Source organism: Lotus japonicus, chromosome 4 (assembly GCF_012489685.1).
Source record: "Lotus japonicus ecotype B-129 chromosome 4, LjGifu_v1.2".
In the NCBI taxonomy this organism is placed as follows: domain Eukaryota; kingdom Viridiplantae; phylum Streptophyta; class Magnoliopsida; order Fabales; family Fabaceae; genus Lotus; species Lotus japonicus.
In genome coordinates, this window is record NC_080044.1 from 52,260,087 (window position 1) to 52,265,508 (window position 5,422).

Genomic DNA, 5,422 nt, shown 5'->3' on the forward strand with positions numbered 1-5,422 from the left:
TTTCAGGTCATTGGGTCAGCTGATTCTCAGTTTTGAGGGATGGTGTTGCGGGCACTTCACCCTTTTCATTTGGTTTGTATATATTGCCTACGGGCATTGCACTTTTCTTTCCGTCACTGGAGGTTACTCGTGACGAGGTTGTTAATTACAGCGGGGGCTGTTTATATATTGTATATTAGTTTTATTACTTTTCGCATTTGGGTTTTATTTAATTCAGTCTTGTCTTAGATATTATCAAAAAAAAAAATATTCACGTTTTTCCGCATTAAGTTTACTTTTGGTTACTAAAGTGACGCCACCGAAATCGGGGTGTTACAGCACCTTATGGGGAGGTGCTGGGCATGATTTTAAGAATATTCTAGGAGAGAATATTCCTTGGTTTTATTTTTGAAGGTTTTATTTAAATAAAATGAGGTTTTATTTAAATAAAACGCATTTAAATAATTTTAACCTATGGTTTAATATCAAAATTAATTCTGAAAATATTTTTGAGGCATCATGGAGCTGGTGCACGAATTTTTGGAGCCAAAAATTATTGATGAGGATTTTTGATTTTAAAATTGAAGTTTTGATGCATTTAGGAGGGAAATGGTGCATTTAAGGCATTAATTATTTTGGGGTTTTTATTTAAATTATTATTTTAAAATTTTTTGGTGAAAATCTGAGCAAGGAGAGTGTGTGGTCGGCCAAGACTTGTGGAGGAAGGAAAAAGAAGACTTTTGCAAAAATTTCCTTTTCTAGCTAGGTTTTATGATGGAGAGAAATTATGGATGTGATTCTTTGATTTTCTATTTAATGGGGGATTGATTTCTAAAGTTTTAAAACTTCCAAGGATCCCTCCAAATCTGATTTAAAACTCTTGTGACTCAGATTTTATTTCTTTAAATAATTAGGGATTAAAATGCTAATTTTTGTGGGGTTTAATTTAGGAAATAAACCTAAATTTGAGGGCTAAAGGTGGGGAGTTTTGGAAAGTTCTAGAAACCCTAGAATGGGCTGAAGGAGGGGTGGTTTTGGGCCTCACTTGGGGAGGAAGAAAAGCAATTAATGCTTTGCTCTCACCTCTCACTATAAATAGAGAGCTCCTCCTCCTCATTTTTCACACAAGCTCACTTGCTCTCCTCTCTCCCTAGCCGTGAGCTCTCTCCCTCTCTTGCCTTCTTTTATTTTATTTTATTTTTATATTGCTTTTATTTCTAAGCCTTGAGCAAGGCCATTCTCAATATGCTCTGTGGTTGCAGCTTAAGCTGATCTGCCAAAAACCAGAAGAGAATGATCTTGATCGGGTTGCTTATGAATGTTTATGTTTGAGGGTTTTCTTAAAGAAGTTCTTGATGTTCTTATGACCTTCAAACAAAGGATTTTATAAAGGAGGTTTTGATCTTGGGAGGATTGAATCTATGCGAAACTTATGTTTTTCTTCCAAAGTTCTTCAAGTGTTCTTACGATCTTCAAGCAAAATGTTTTAGAAAAGAATGTTTGATCTTATGAAAGAAATGATTTTGGATTTTCAAGGTTTTTGGGGCGGAATTTCGTGATCAACAAGGGGATATGCTTATGATCGATTCGATTGTCCGATTAGTAACGTTACTCTGTCCATTCGTTGGTAGGAAATTTCCAAGTGTAGATCTAGCTTCAAGGAGCAACCCCAGACTTATAGGAAAGCGTACCTTTGAGGTAAGGCCACTTCGGCCTCGGCCTAGATAAATTGTTTGTGATTGTGATTGTTAGCAAGCATGATGTTAGGACTATTGATGATGTATGTACTAGATATGCTATATGATGATGATGCAATAAATGTTAGCTAGTATTATTATGAACATGCCTATGTGCCGAGGGTGTTAGCTACATTTATCGATATGCATGCAAGTTACTATGTTATGATAATTTGTTCATATGAGATGAACGTGATGGGCCTAGGGCCTAGTGATGATGACTGACTTGCATGGCATGCATTTGTGGGCCAAGTGACCTGGACTGGGCTTGGTTGGCCACGGCTGGTAACCTGGATTGGGCTAGTCAGTGGTGACGTTCAGGGGATGGACCTGAACAAAGGACGAACGTGAAACGGCAGTGCGTTGGAGAGGTCCAACCCCGATCATCAAGCTGTTGGGCAGCGGTGCGTTGGAGGTGTCCAACCCCGATCGTGGAGTCGTGTTCGTCCTGCCTTTCCATGAGGGATTGGCTTATGGATATCCAAAGCGTCTGCATGCATGTGCATAAGCATTGACTAACAATAAACTATGAGATAGTTCCCTATACTTGTGAAACTTAGAATTATGAGATAGTTCCCTATACTTGTGAACCTTAGAACTTAATATAGTTCCCATATTTGTGAATGTTAGCTTAGTGAAAAACTTGTGATTGATAGGGTAGTATACCCTACTTATGATGTGTGTGTGTTAGAAGTTGACCCTTGCTTGTTTGCTGTTTGTTGTTTGGGGCGCTTAACGCCTAGACAACAAGCATGCGTGTGATCAGTCAAGATGCGTGATGACCCTATTTTAGTAGTGTTTTTAGGGTCATTTCTTTGTGTGTTTTGAGTCTTTTTGTTGAGTCTCATGTAGTGTTTCATGCATTCTCATGCATTTTTATCTTTTCTTTAGTCTTTATTTTGCTTTGGTAATTTAGTAGTTTTATAGGGAGTTTTCTTGCATTTTTAGTAAAGTTTAGGACTTGCATGGTTTTATTGTGTTAATTGAAGGATCTCTTGTGCTAATAAGCTCTTTGAGCTTCTAGAATTTTCCTTGGCTTGTTGGTTAAGTTTGCAGATCAGGAGCTGAAGAAGAAAGAAGGCCAATAAGCATGGAATTGATGGAGAACTTAAAGAGGATTGAAAAGAGGAGTTTCAGAAGCCAAAAAGCCCTTTTCAGGCGAGCTTAAGCGCCTAGGCGCTGGGAATGGGCGCCTAGGCGCCAATTGGGACCAGAGAGCATGTTTTTGCATGCAATTGGCGCTCAGGCGCTCTGAATTGGCGCCTGAGCGCCCAGTCTCGCCTGTTTTGCCTATAAAATGATTTTTGGACATTTCTCTTGGAACCTTTTGTCATTTTATGATATTTTCATAAGTTAGAAGAGAGAGTTGGAGTTCTGGAGCTTTAGGAGTTTTCCCTAGGCTTTATGTTCCAGGTTTTATCTCTATTTTCTAGCATGGATTTCATAGCCATGTTTGGCTAAAGCCCTTTTTTGCTTTGGGTTCTTTGTAAGACTTTGAATGTTTTAGCTTTCAATCATTTTCTATTCATGATGTTCTGAGTAAACCCTTGAATCTCACTTCTACACTTTATCTTTCAAGCTTGAATGCATGCTAGCTTCTTACTTTTCTGTAATCATAACGATAGTTTGTTATAGAATTGGGACTTGTTGTGAGATTACTCCTTCTATACTTGCTGCTAGGAATAGAGGAAGGGTTGGGGTTTGTTGGCCTGATTTGTATGCTGAGTGCTTCTAGCAATTGTTTAGGTTATCAAGGAATTGAACCTATCTTTTGGTTAGGGAGGGTTTTCTTTGCGAGGCATCGAAAGATAACTAACTCAAGGCAATCTCATCTCTGGATTAGGGAGGGTTTTAGGCTAGAACATCAAGGAGAGACTCGGGATTAATTGAATAGGAAGGTTTGCTAAAACTGAAATAGTTGAACAAGAACCCAAGGCAATCTCATCTCTGTTTTTCAATCGCTTTATTACTTGATTACTTGTCTTTTTACAAACTCAAGAAACAACCAATTATTAAAACTGAATTTTACTTGCTTTTCAATCTTGAACTTGAATCTTAAACTGAATTTGCAATCTAATTCCCTGTGGTTCGATAATTTAAACCCGGAGGTATTCGTACACTTGCGAATTGACCAACAAGTTTTTGGCGCCGTTGCCGGGGAATTGTTTTGCGATTTTTGGTTTAAGTTTTAAGTTATAACTTGTCTGGAATCGGTGCTACTAATCTTTCTCTGTTGAGTGTCATACGTAGGTTGCTTTCAAGAGGGGCACCACCATGGGTGGCCGAATGACAGAGGAGGAGATGCAAGCCCACATTGAGGCAAGGATCCAAGAGGGTATCACCCTCCGTTTGCGTGAACAAGAAGTTGAGAATGCCAACCGAACTCTTCGGGAACTAACTTCGGGGTCCATGAGCTTTGACTATCCCGGAAGTATTGTCATTCCCGAAGGAGTGGGGAACCTTGAGTTGAGACCGGCATTCATCAACATGGTGAGCCAAAGCCAATATGGTGGAGGTTCCTCGGAATATCCTCATGCTCATATGGAGAAGTTCATTCGGAATTGCAACACTTATCGGGTGGTGAATGTTTCTTCAGAAGCAATCTGGTTGAGTCTATTTCCCTTCTCTTTGAAGGACGCAGCAGAGGAATGGTTGAATTCACAACCTCAAGGGAGTCTCACTACTTGGGAAGACCTTGCAGGAAAATTCACAACGAGGTTCTTCCCAAGGTCCCTCTTGAGGAAATTGAAGAATGACATCATGACGTTCACACAATCCTCAGATGAAAATCTTTATGAGGCTTGGGAGCGTTTCAAGAAGCTTTTGAGGAAATGTCCTCAACATAATCTCACCCAAGCTGAATGTGTGGCGAGGTTCTATGATGGGTTACTATATTCATCACGGTTTGGCTTGGACGCGGCTTCAAGTGGGGAGTTCGATGCTCTTCCCCCACAAGCGGGGTATGATTTGATAGAGAAAATGGCGATGAAAGCCATGAACTCCGAGAATGAACGCCAAATCCGAAGAAGTTCTTTTGAAGTGGAATCTTATGATAAGCTCATAGCCTCCAACAAGCAACTCTCCGAGGAAGTAGCGGAAATGCGGAAACATATTCAGGATACCAAGTCAATTGGAGCGAGAGTAACTAGTTTGGAGTGCAAATTTTGTGGTGAATCTCATGATAGTAACCAGTGTACTGTCAATGATGATGTTAGCAAGGTCAGAACATTGACTCAAGGAGGAGCTCCAACCTCAGAACAAGGCCCTCTTGACCAGCCGCAAATTGTTGTAAAGACGGTTGGCAAGAAGAGTCTAGAGGAGCTGATTGAGAGATTCATTGATCATACATCGAGCAATTACAAGAGCCATTATATGGCTATAAAGAGCTTAGAGAGTCAATTGGGACAGCTAGCAAAGCAAATGTCCGAGAATCACCAAGGTAAGTTCTCTTCCGAAACTTTAACTTTGACTGAGCAAGAAAATACTGCTGTTGTTTCTACTAGAAGTGGAAGAGTGTTACATGAGCCAGAGGAGAAAGTCGAGGGAGAGAAAAATGAGGAAGCTGAGGTAGAAAGAGATGAGGGTGTTATGGAGGAAAGAGCGAGAGAGCCCACTAGGACTAGAGTTGTTAATACCCATACTCCTGAACTCCGCAAGATTCCATTTCCCAAGGCTTTGGTGAAGAAAAATTTGGATAAACAATTTTC

At 40.0% G+C, this 5,422-nt stretch overlaps 1 non-coding gene across 1 annotated transcript; it reads right to left on the minus strand.

Moving 5' to 3' along the window:
- Nucleotides 1-4,457: 4,457 nt before the first annotated feature.
- Nucleotides 4,458-4,564, minus strand: LOC130716323 (small nucleolar RNA R71). Its single transcript, XR_009011942.1, has one exon. It is a non-coding gene; the product is annotated as a small nucleolar RNA R71 (small nucleolar RNA).
- Between the last annotated feature and the right edge of the window lie 858 nt (nucleotides 4,565-5,422).